Below are 13248 nucleotides of genomic sequence, written 5' to 3' on the forward strand. Positions count from 1 at the left end.
CCCGGCTGCAGTTTCAGCTGAAAGAAATAAATAAGGGTTTCAAACCCCCAGCTATATAAGCAGAGGTCATCCTGAAGATCAACTAAAGAATGACTCAGCTGACCAGTGACATGGCAAAAAATATCACCCAGGGTAGCTGCCTTATCAGGGATTGGGATGTTGAAAAGACCTTTGGTTCAGTGGCAATTGCAGCCAATGGAGATGTGATTATTATTACTTTCTTTTTTCATAGATGTAAACTGTCCACCTGTTGTGTAATGTTTTATTCTTGGCTTTTTTGGGGGGGTGCACACCACTCACCTCCCAAATAAATCACGCACAGATGTTTATTCTTAGTTATGACCACCCGGCCTTAGCTTGACTTGTTTCTTGCCCACTTTTCTTTCTTTTTTTTTTTCATTAAAAATTTCCACCTCCTCCCCTTCTCCCATTTCCCTCCCACTCCCTCCACTCCTCATCCCCCTCCCTCTCCAGTCCTAAGAGCAGTCAGGGTTCCCTGCCCTGTGAAAAGTCCAAGATCCTCACCCTCCTTCCAGGTCTAGGAAGGTGAGCATTCAAACAGACTAGGCTCCCACAAAGCCAGTCCATGCAGTAGAATCAAAACCCAGTGCCATTGTCCTTGGCTTCTCAGTCAGCCCTCATTGTCAGCCACATTCAGAGAGTCCAGCTTGATCACATGCTCCTTCAGTCCCAGTCCAGCTTACCTTGGTGAGCTCCCATTAGATCAGCCCCACCATCTCCGTGGGTGGACGCATCCTTCGCGGTCCTGACTTCCTTGCTCATGTTCTCCCTCCTTCTGCTCTTCATTTGGACCTTGGGAACTCAGTCCAGTGCTCCAGTGTGGATCTCTGTCTCTATCTCCATCCATCGCCAGATGAAGGTTCTATGGTGATATGCAAGTTGCCCACTTTTCTTAACTTAATTTACCCCCATCTACCTTTGCCTCTGGGCTTTTATCTTTCTCTATATCTGATACCTTTCTTTCCTTCTTACTCTGTGGCTAGCTGGGTGTCTGGGTGGCTAGGCCCCGGTGTCCTCCTCTCCTTATTCTCTCTTCATCCTTGGTCCCTCTTGGTTCTGCTTTTACACATCTGCCTGCTAGCCCCGCCGATCCTTGCTCCTGCCTCACTATTGACCATTCATCTCTCTATTAGAATGATCAGGTGTTTTCAACAGGCACAGTAACATAGCTTCACTGAGTTAAACAAATGCAGCGTAAACAAAAGTCACACACCTGAAAATGATATTCTCCAACAGCCACCCATCTCCATCCATACCCCACTGTTCAGTAGTCACTTAGCTCTACGAATTACTGCACCAGTTTCTTGTCCCTTTCTGAGCCTTGGTGCCTAGCTATTTCATTCTATTTCTCTTTCACTGCCTGAATTCTGTGACCATAGCACCAGTATCCTGTTATCTTGCAGGAATTATACTTTTTTTTTCCATATATACTATTGTGTAGCTTCGTCCTCTTATGGGACTCTTAACAGCTGGAATAGGCGCTGTCTCCAACCCCTTTACTGAATTTTGGGACCCTGTTTCTAATACTGGGTCACCTTGCTCAGCGTTAATACTTGTGGAGATGCTTAGTCTTATTGCAACTTGATATGCCATGTTTTATTGATACTCATAGAAGACCCACCGTTTCCTGGTTGTTGTTGGAAGAGGAGGGGAAAGGAGAGTGAAAGGGGAATATGGGAGAGAGGGACTGGGAGGGGAGGGTGGAGGGGAGGCTGTGGTCAGAATGTAAAATAAGAAGATGAATAATAGCAACTTTAAAAGGGGTGATGTGACTTAATGCAATGACTTTGGGAGGCAGAGGGTGAACACCAGCACCACCTAGTGGAGCTCAGAGGGGTCAGCAGCCAAGGTACAGGACCATTGTGGTCACCACTGCACAGCTCACATTCTGAAAATGACGGACCTCAGACAAGGTGAATATTGCACTAGCTGGCTCAAAACAGAGGCTACCTCTCTGCTGACCTCACTTTCTCTAGGGACCATGGAGAGGACAAGGATTTCCCAACTGAGCATGTGACACGGGACTTCTGGAGTCACACAAGGCATCGACACAGACAAACCTGCCAGGGCTGCAAAGCACAGGGAAGGAAACTGGACCCCACGCTGACGTCCCTGGGTGACTGCCTGGGAGGGGAAGGCCCTGACACTCAGCCTGGCTTCCACACTCATCCTCAGGGCAACACTAACTGTCTTTGCTCACATAGTTTATCGGGCTCTGAATAATGTGGGAACTTCACGACAAATTAGAGCCAAGTGTAAGACAACAGAATTGAACCCATGACTGTAGTATTTCCTGACGAAGTACAGATAACTCTACCCTCTGTATAATGTACACTGTGCTCACAATGGTCAGGAGCATCAGACACATCTGCTGAGTAGACTCAGCAGCCTTGTGATTCCAGCTTAAACAGGGTTAGAAGCTTACTCAGAGGCTGGTGTTTAATTAAAGACTACTGATTGCTGAGGGAGTTGCCAGTGGGCTGTAGACAGAGAGGATGAGACCTCAAGTTCAGGAGATTCCCATATAGATGGCGAAGATGTGCTGGTGGTCAGGGAGGAGCCTGGGGAGCCACAACACGCATCTCTGCAGCAAGAGCCAAGGGCACCGCAGTCCTCAGTCACCAGGAAGGAGTAGCTGATGTCACTGACATGCCACAGAATGGCCTTAAAACCCTTGGCACTTGACCCTGGTAACCAAGGAGAGGACAAACACAAAGTACAGAGTTGCCATGTGGTCCAGTCTCCCATTTCTGAGAAAACCCAAAAAGGGCAGTCAGACATTTGACATGCGCACTATGTGATTCAGATGGACCAACTTGAGTGTCCACTTTTGCAGGAATAAACATGAAAAGGCAACCAAGCCCATATGAATGTTCTTCCCCATTACAGAAGCAGGAGAGTCTGACACATGCTAGAACATGGATGAAGCCCAAGGACATTAGAGTAAGTGAAATGTGCTACACACAGAAAGGCACGTCTCATGTGAGTACCTTCGGCCGTGAGGTCCTGCCGCGGATCTGTGTGGTCGTGGGGAGGAGCCATGACTTTAAGGAGCAGGTGTCACTGCAAGATGGAGCAAGTTCTTTTTTCTTTGTATTTAATTTTTTTCATTTATTTTATAGACTGTCCACAGTTTCTCCTCCCTCCTCTCCTCCTGCTCCTTCCCCCACCTCTCTTCTGCTCACACCCCATCCACTCCTCCTCTGTCTCCATTCAGAAAGGGACAAGCCTCCCATGGCATGGGAGTCACCATGGCATATCAAGTTGGGGCCAGACCAAGTTCCTCACCCTGCATCAGGGCTGGATGAGGAAACCCAGCATAGAGAAGGGGTTCCCCAAAGCCAGCTCAGGTCTTGATCCCGCTGCTGAGAGCCACACAAACAGACCAAGCTTCTGATCTGGACGGTGATGCTTGTTCACAACGTGAGCGCTGTGCCTGTCACTGCCGTACACACTCAGCAATGCCGACCTCGGCAGGTTTGCATCGTGTATATTAACTACAACTGAAGGATCTCAAGTCCTCCAAAATTGGGAAAGACTGAAGCATGGGTAACCCTCTGCAGAAGTTTGTCAAGTTTTTCCCACACGTGGTCACAGAGGCTTCAGAGGCTGTCAGAGTGATGCCAATGGCCCTGTCCTTGTTTCCCAGGGGACAGAAGTGAGGTTCAGCCTTGGGGAAAGGACTCCCCTTTGTGAGTGGCCTTCCTGATTCCCGTTGCCCACTGTCTGACTTAAAAGACACCCCCACACCATGATCTCAGAATGAGATTCTCATTCCTACATCCTTGCTGTGAGTCTCTGGTGAGTCAAGGCACTCACATACCATGGGACTGCAGCTTAGAAGTCCATGTGGCCTGTGCCTAGAGACTCTGACTGTCCCCAGGTGCTGATGCCACTGCTCGGTGTAAAGACTCTCAAAGCCTCTTCCCACAACCATACCATGGTAGAAATGTTGATGCCACAGTGTGCCAGGGCAGCAAGGGCAGGTTATAGTCTCTCTTGAACCAATCTGCACACACACACACATGCATACTCACACACACACACACACACACACACACACAATGACACACAGCTCATATACATATGGACACACTCAGATGGACATACACAAACACAGACATGAACACCAGCACACACAGACACAGAATTATATTAGCAGCCCTGCACTCTGACCTGACATTCTACTTTTCTGTCCTACTCCCATCTTTAACTCTGAAAGCATGGACTCATAACTGACCCTGGCCGTGTTCCAAAAGCTCTGCGTTGAGGCTCAGTGTTGTTGTCCTCATTGATTCAAAGAATTTTCCTATACACTTTGAGATACATGAACTCAGCACCGATCTCTTGTGGAAAAGGATGGATAGAGAGCAGACACGGCAGGATCAGGGCTGCTTCCTGCTGGGTACTGAGGAGGATGGAATTCAGGCAGGATGTTCAGCACTGTCAGGGACACTGAAGGGCTGATTCAGAGAAAGGTCAAGGACCGCCCCAGCCATTGTAGGGCCTGTAAATGGCAGGGCTGGGTCAAGTCAAGGTTACTTTGGTTACAGATCTTGGCACATGGGATGGCTACCAGGGCAGTGAGGCCATGCAGCCCTAGGCCACTGCTTTGCCTGCAGTAGTTTAGACTACTGTAAAGTCTCAACCCAAACGTCAGGCTCACCCCATAACCTAATGTCTTCTGAACATTTAAGCTATGAGAAGGGGTGACCCTAGGGCAATTAGGGCTACAGAATATTTTCAGGCCTGTGTTTATTGAGCCATGAGATTTTGAAGTTCAGTCAAATTTGAACTTGAAGAGGAGAGTTTAGGAGAAAGGTGGGGGCCCAACAGCTCATTGAAAACTGAATTGAGCAGTGTTCTCCATTTGTCTCACAGAACCGTGTGATCTCAGAGAAGTCATCGATGCAGGTTGAATCAGAATCTTCTGTACTGTCTAAGTGTGAGTCCGGGTCCTGGAGAGGTGTTCAGGGCTAGCTCAGGAAGGACAGGATAGCTGAGGGTGAAGACAAAGTCTCAGTCCTTCCTTTGTGATTGGGGAACACTTGCTTGAAATAAGGCACAAACTTCGGAAATCTGAGATGATGGATTCCTAGCCAGATGAACGGAAAAACTAATGTGTGTTCTCCGGCCATAACTCATGGTATTTTAGAAATTGAGCGCAACATCCCACAGGACACACAGCATCACAGCATCCTTCAAGGATTCTCCCAGAAACACCGGAGCAAGATGAAGGGGGCTAGGCCCCTTAGATCTGTAACCTTGATCGTCTGTGAGACTTCTAGATCTTTCCTCTTCGATCTAAGTACAGAGGTGTGATAGTGAAGGAAATGCAGTCACAAGGCCACTTACTGTACCATCTGCCCTTGGCATGGGCTGCTGTGGAGACCTTTGACCTTCATCCATCTCCCAGCTCTGCTGAACTTTGACTTCCATAGAGCTCTCAAGGCATGGATCCATCTGCTTCCTTCTGATGACCTTTGAACCAAGCCTGAGGAGATCATTGTGCCAGGCCACTTGTCCTTTGGACTTGGTCTTACCTTTGACTTCATTCTTACAATCCATGGAGCATCAACATCATTTGGGTGTTATTTTCCATCTGAGGTCTTGGTCACTAAGGTATGACATTGGATGTCTACACAGTATGCGTGAAAACCAAGGGGTGAGGTAGGTATTCTGAGGCCAAGGCACGGAGGACGGTCAGTGGCCATGACAGTTCACATTGTTTTACGGGGTCTGCATCTCTGTGGCGCTGTCCTTCTTAAGTCTCTCCAGGTGCCTCCATAGCCCGATGTGATCAGAAGAGGTTTGCCTTTCATGGACCCCAGGAATAGGTGAACTGGGGGTTAAGCTATTGGGTGAGAACAGGAGAGGGGTGCACTATAGCATGCCTTTCCCATTGCAGCTTTACACTGGAGCAGTCTGCTTCCTGCAAGGACCATCAGTCCTTCCCTGACCCAGTCCCTGTGACCTGGGTTGTCCTCCTCACCCAGCACTGGATCTCCCACGTCCTCCAAAGTGCTCACGCTCAGCTCCCACAGTGAACCCCTGTGCCTCACAAATGCATCTGCCCAATGACACCAACATATAGCCATGTTTCCTAGTCCACCTACATACCTCATCTTATCTCAGTGTCCCCTACCCTTCGTGAGTCAAGAATTGCCCAATTGGGTTTATATGGAGCAGTGTGTATTGAGAAACAGGGTGGTGTGTAGCAGAGACTGACAAGTTAGAGTATGTGATATTGTAGGTGCAGCAGGTTGCACAGGGCTGTGACAAACCCAGCATTGTATGAGGGTGCTTTCAAGGGAAAGGCAGTACACATGCGCTTCTAAACATCCGGACCCATTGGACCCTGTCTCCCACAGAAACTGCTATATCCAGCCTTGCTCCAGTCAGTTTCCCTGCTTCTCAAGCCCTAGATGCACTGCTTAATATCAGGCCCCACTGAACACCCAATCACCCCACGTTCGTTTCTGCCATCTTAACAGCCTTCAAAAATACACCATATCTGCACTTCACACTCACTGTGGGTGAAGGCACCGATCACACTATCTAATCCATCACTGCAAGCACAGGCGAGTGTGCACAGACACCTCTACACACACATGCACCCACAGGCACAGGTATACAAGCAGACACACCAGCACAAACATAGTCACACTGTTCCTTATATTGTGTTCATTGTCACCCCTGCTCCGCAAACATTGCTATTGATCAGGCGTGCTGGACACCCCCTGGTAATCTACATAGAGTACTATGTGTCATGTCCTGTTGGACCTAGACAGCCCCAACTGCTGCCACCCAAAAGACAGTGCTGTGCTCATAAGACACTGCAGAGCATCCCCCTAATGCTCCCACACAGTCCTCTCAATATCCGGGACGGTCCCCTCTTCAGGCCTTACTAGATACCATCTGGAACCCTGCCAAACCTACGCATGCTCTCCTTGTTTTCATGCCGCCTGGACACTCCATCCCCTGTCCAGATTCCTTGAATCACACTCCTTGCTGTCAGGCCTCACTGGACACCTATCAGAGCCCTTGTGCACGACTGTGTACCATATACTTCTGGAGCCTCTGGTCCTGAGCCTCAGAGTGTGCCTTATATCAGGCACCGCTTGATAAGTTCCACTTCCTACACCTGTGTTACTGCCTTAATGCAGTGTTGATTTTCAGCCATGCTCACCGCCCCTCCCCGCCACTGTCTAGGTAGTGGATGCGGGCAGCAGAACAGGGAGATGCTGGGTAAGGGCTGATGTCTAGCATTCTATGCATGACTGTGTCGGCACAGGCATTGCAATAAAGTCCTGATACCTAGAAGACTGTATATCAAAGTGGTATGTGTGTATAACAGAGCCTGTAAAATGACGTATTTGTTGGCCAGCCGAGTATACTGGGGATAAGCGTGTATTTCTATCCTCTTCTGACACATAGTATGCCACGTGTCAGGGATGAGTGGTGTCCAGGTGAACGTTATACACAGCACCCTATGGGTCACTGTGAATACATGTGACTGAGGTGGCATTTCTGGCCCAGCTTGGATGGTAACTAGTAGTAGAAACTGATACACAGCCGTTTGTGTGGCAACCTGGTGTCTAGCAATGGAATGTGGAATCAGGAGAGGATGCCCTTTTAACTATCCCATGATCCTTCTAAGTCCAGGCTTCTCTTGAATTCATCCGTGAGACTCCACAAGGGAAGAAATGGGGCACCACAGGAAATCTCCAACTGTGATCCTTACCAAACAGGAACATGTGGGGTACACTAATGTAATGCTGAGGTGCCACATGTGAGGAACTGAGTTCTGTGTGTCCTTGTTCCCTGTTCTACTCTTGGGGAGTGTAAGGTCCTCGAGGGAAAATGTCCATGTGCAGGGGACAAGGACCTCTTTCTGGGGTTCAGGTAAGAACAACCCTGTGATTCTGAGGAATGGTCAATGAACAGGGAAGTAACTTTTCTGTCCTTTTCTATTTGGTATTACAGTGTGCCTCTTGTCTGGAGGTATATCTCTTTCCCTAGTCTGTGGAAATTTTCTTCTGTTTTTTACTGAATATATTTTCCATATTTTAGCAGGAAGGATTCTTCTCATTCTGCTATTCCTATAATTCATACTTGGATATTTTTCATGATTTCCAAAGAACTCACATGTTCCCTTCATACTAAAAACTTAATTAAATTATCACAGACTTGTATTTGAATGATTAACTTTCTCTTGTACCTTAGCTTTCCATACAATACATTGGTTTTTTTTTTGAGGCTATTCATTGTGCTTTTAGACTTATATATTTTTTTATTTCTAGAATTAATTCTCTAGATCTAGGATTGTTTCATTTTTATGTCTCTGTATTAAGTTCTGTTTTCAAATCTTGAATTTCTTCCTTACTTAAGTTTTTGTTTGCTGAATTAATTCGGGAAATTATTTGTACCCTGATAAATTCACTGATGAATTTATGTGAACATACTAAAAATCATTCTATTGCATATTTTATCTTGAATTTTATTATGTCATTCTGTTTGCCACTACTACAGGATTGGCCGTTTTGGGAGGAGCTATGTAGTCCTGGGTTTTCATGCACCTTCTCTTTTTGTCATGGGGCTCACTCTTCTGGATTAAGTTTGTTGGTGAAGTGTTTCTGATACCTTCGTGTGCAGGGAGTGTTTGGATTGGTGTTTGTTGTTCCTAGTTGGGTTTTGCTTGGCTCCTCTATGTTTTTCCTGAGCTCAGGTGTGGAGACACATGGTGCTGGCTGGACTGTAGATGGGATAGGTGACTGGTGCTGGATGAAGTAGCAGTGGTGTCCCTTCTGACCTCACAAACCAGCCTTCAGGAACTGTGATGGAATGTGTGCTGGGCAGGGTTCAGTATTTTCACATCCTCTGCTCTCATGAGCGAGGCTATGTGTATAACAAAGGTTGTCTGCTGGGCCCTATGTGTTCACATATATTCTGACCTCATGACCTACCTTGCACACAGTGCCATGGGTATATTCACCAAGTCTTTGATCTAGGGGGTGAACCATCCATGATGTTGCCACAGTTCTGCCAGCCTGCTAAACTGATGTTCCTACAACCACTGTTGCTTGTCACAAGTCCCATGTTTTACTAGCTCAAGTCAGATGTTTGGACTCTTCTGTTTGTATCCTCTGATGAGTCCCCAACATATTAAAAATAAACTCAGATTCCTCCCCAGCTCTTGCCTGTGTCGTTGGGCGTATTTATTGTGTCATAGTAGCTGTGTCTGCCCTCATTCCGTACGATTTCTCAAAACTATCTGTTTGAGATACTTTCTATAATTAACTTCACTAAAATTAAGCTCATCCCATGGAATTATATTTTCTTGAATCCTAAATTTGTTTTCTCCCTTGCATCTATCCACCTTTAAAACTGCTATTGGTTCCTGTAGTGTTATTGTGCATACCTGTGTCCCAGCACTCAGGAGGTAGAGGCAGGATGTCCCCATGATTGAGAAAACGTCTGAGTGTTCTGTCTATTGGTCATAGAAATCTTGACAAAACCCACTGGTGGAGAAGGTTTTATTTGGTGCCCATGTTCTGTTCAAAGTCCATCATTAGGGAAGTTAGGGTAGGAACTCAATCAAGAGTAGGTGACAGATGGTTACTGGCTCACTCTTCATGGCTGCCTCAGTTTGCTTTCTTATACAATTCAAGACAACTTACAGGGGTGGAGACACCCAGAGTGGGCCTGGATCTGCCATTTAGAATTTGTCATTCTAAAGAATGAGTCATGATACCTGCCAGCAATTCCAAAATCACAAGCCCAATTTCACACGCTCAGCACATTAACCCTCTTTGTTTTTGAGTCAGCTTTCTGTGAAAATGGATGTTTGGGGATAAGATATCAAGGGACAGATCCCAGATACAGAAAGATTTATGCCAGGGGCTTTATTCATCTGGTGTTTCTGTCTCCCAAACTTCTAAGGTGAAAATAAAACATGGAGGAACAAAGAGGAGCTGGGGAAGAGGGAATGCCAACAGGAACCGACATCTAACATTCCATGTGTTAGGGGAGGCCACACATAACAGGATTTGAAACCTAGCCCCGTGTGTGCATGAGAAGCTTTTGCTGTGGGGAGGCAATGTCTAGAAGGACTGGACATTTAGTTGTTTATGTGTATGAGATGGTTTGCCTAGAGGGTGTGTGTTACCTAGCAGGGCTTACACATAGACTGGTGTTTGTCTTTGGATATATGGGACAAAATTCATAAAAGTACCAGGGTCCTAGTTGTGTGTGTGTGTGTGTGTGTGTGTGAGAGAGAGAGAGAGAGAGAGAGAGAGAGAGAGAGAGAGAGAGAGGAAGGGAGGGATGGAGAAGAGAAGACAGAGTTTTGAATATGTGGCAGGGGAGAGCCATTACAACCAATGTGTATGAGTGACATTGACTATAAGGGCATGGACACCTAGCATGATGTGACACCTAGCCTTGCATTGATATTTGGGGCTTTGACTTACAGGAGGAGTTAATGAGGTGAACATGAGACCTAGGCTTGTTTGGAGGTCATGGACAGTAGGGGTATACCTCAGTGTGGCACTCTAAGGGAGGGTTCTCTAGCAGGACCTGACAACTGTAAGTATATGAGGTGTCAAGACATGCTATTTTCATCACACTATAGGTTAAGCACCCCTATCCTTATCCACACACACAGGTAGGTGTCAGGTCCTGATATATTTCTCATTCCCTTAGAGCCCAAGCTCTCCACACAAGGTTAGGTGTCAGGTGTAGCAATGCAGTCCCACCTAAGCAATCACACAGACATGGGTAGGTGTCAGGTCCTGAGAGGAATCTGCTCTTCTACAGCAATGTCACATAACCAGAGCTAGGTGACTAGTTCTGCTAGGTACCCTGCTTCTCAAGACAAGGCTTCACCCACAGGGCTAGGGCGGATCTATTGGAACCTCACAGCCTAGTAAGAGTTTCTTCAGGCCTGCTTGCATATGTGTACATGCATGTTTCTATGTGTTTGCATATGTGAACTTGGCATTTTGCTGTTGGGAGGAGGTACCTAGCAGGTCCTGACCTAACCATGTATGTATAAGTAATTGTAAAGGAAGAGATTACTACCAGGCCCTGACCTCTGACTTACAATATGAGGGTGCTGTATTAGGCATGTTTGGCTGTGATGGAGTACTTAGAAAGACCTAGCTGTCGTGTCAGCCTTATCAGCAATGAAGACACAACACTGGACTCTTCTTAACTGCGGTTTATTCAGGCCCTTAAAATAATCTTCTCATCCTTTTGCTACCTCTTGCAACCTCTCGCCCCGGGGAAAAGCCAGTCTGCAGCTTAAATAACCTCTGGGTAGCCAACCCCTTCAAGCCACATGGGAGACACAGATAGGTCCAGAAACGCGCAGCCCGATCTTAGCGTTAGCCATTTATGGAGTTGTTACACATCTGAGAGCATTCACTGTTGGAAAGGTGGAAGGTGGGAATCAGTGCCACCTGTAAGGCATGGCATCACGCAACTCTCTACATCTAGTCCTTCACATGGGGCTTTAGATGTAGACTAGTGGATCTAATGGAAGACATTCTACACAGCTGTGTAAGAAGAGGGTTAGTTTCAGGGGAAGATGGACCTAACATGACCTGACCTCTAGCCCTGTGTGTTTAACTTTGACTGTCGAAGTGATCATTCATGGAAGAACGTGACCATACCATGTGTGTATATTTGAGGGGTGATCATTCAATTAAAGTATGGGAATTCCCTGCAGGAGATGACACCTAGACTGTGTCTGTGTGTGTGTGTGTGTGTGTGTGTGTGTGTATGTGTGTGTGTGTGGTCTTTTGGCTATGGAGATGTGGATACCTAAAAGGCCTAGATGACAAGCTGAGTTTGTGCATTTGGTTGAGGGGAAAACATACCTAGAAGGACTTGAGATATAGCCATGTATGTATTGGTGAGGCTTAATCTGTTCTTGAGGGGACAAGATGCACAACCTGTTACATAGACAAGTACACATATGTGCATGTGCGTGTTTGTGTGTGAATTTTGTTTGTAAGTTAGTGCACTTATAGCAGGATCTAAGACCAATGGTAGGTGTACCAAAGGCTGTATATGAACACCTAGCATGACATGACACCTAGCCCCGTGTTTTATCATTGGTTGTAGAAGACAGAATTACTATCAGGACCTAAAACCTGTGGGGGAGGGGGCTTTGAGTTAAGAGTGGGAATACCATGGAGGACATGAGTCCTAACTCTGTTCCTGTCTCTCTCCTTCCCTCCCTTCCCACCCTCTCCCCCTTCCTCTCTCCTTCCCTATGTGTGTGTGTGTGTGTGTGTGTGTGTGTGTGTTGTGTGAATGTGTGGGTGAGTGGGAGTTTAGGGTTTGCATTTAAAGTAGGTGCCAGTCACGTGTTCTAACACCATCCTTACATGTATATGTGTAATCGGCTACACTGGAGGAGATTCCTAGCATGACATGGCACTTCACTATGCATGTGTATTTGAAGCTTTGCTCAAGAGAGGTGTTTCTGAGGAGGACCTGACACATAATCATGTATCTGAGACTCTGGCTGTTGGGAGGTATACCTAGCAGATCCTGACATTGTGTATCGTGGGACTTTGACGTTAAGGGATGGACTCATAGAAGAACATGACACGTAGTCCTCTGTGTCTCTGTTTATGTGTGGGGTCTTTGACTACACTTAAAGGACCTGGCAGGACCTGACTTTGGAGGGTGTTAGCTGTAGGTAGGGATTCTTTGGAGGACCAGATACCTAGCCGTGTAAGGAGAATGTTGGCTGTAGTGGAGGATTTACCTAGAAAGATCTGAAACCTTTCCCTGTGTCTTTGGCGTTCGCTAAAGAAGAGGGTATTTCTGGCAAGACCTGATGCCTACCTAGCCATGTATCAGTGCATGTCTTTGGCTATAACAGCGGGATACCTTGCTGAAGTCCTGTATGCACTGATATGATTCTGATCCTTCTGTATACTCCCCTGTATTATGTATGTAGTAGCAGAATGGTAGATGTCAGGTAAGTCTTGACGCCTAGCATTGTATGGGTGACGGCATCTGCACAGGAATGGCACTAGGACCTGACACCTAGAAGCTTGTATACGGTGGTGACATGGTTTCTATCAGGGCATGAAATATAGACGTGTTTGTTGGCCAGCAGTGTACGATAAGGGTGTGTGAGTAGCTCGGTCTGACACCTAGCATATCGTGTGGGAGGGCAGGCTAGTGTTCAGGCAGACGTGCTCCACA

The 13248-nt window shown here is 46.8% G+C and overlaps 1 long non-coding RNA gene across 4 annotated transcripts in view; it reads left to right on the forward strand.

The window, feature by feature from the left end:
• LOC125413360 (uncharacterized) overlaps positions 1 to 9213 on the forward strand; it is a 30606-nt gene extending 21393 nt beyond the window's left edge. The window contains exons 3-5 of one of the 4 annotated variants that reach the window (XR_015735631.1): positions 1998 to 2137; positions 2858 to 2964; positions 4903 to 9213. This is a non-coding gene — a long non-coding RNA (uncharacterized LOC125413360). The remainder of the gene's footprint in view (positions 1 to 1997; positions 2138 to 2857; positions 2965 to 4902) is intronic. The other 3 variants (XR_015735629.1, XR_007235933.3, XR_015735630.1) reach the window with 3 other exon arrangements.
• The last annotated feature ends 4035 nt before the right edge of the window (positions 9214 to 13248 follow it).

This window comes from Myodes glareolus, chromosome 19 (genome assembly GCF_982192425.1).
Source record: "Myodes glareolus chromosome 19, mMyoGla1.1, whole genome shotgun sequence".
NCBI classification, from domain to species: Eukaryota; Metazoa; Chordata; class Mammalia; order Rodentia; family Cricetidae; genus Myodes; species Myodes glareolus.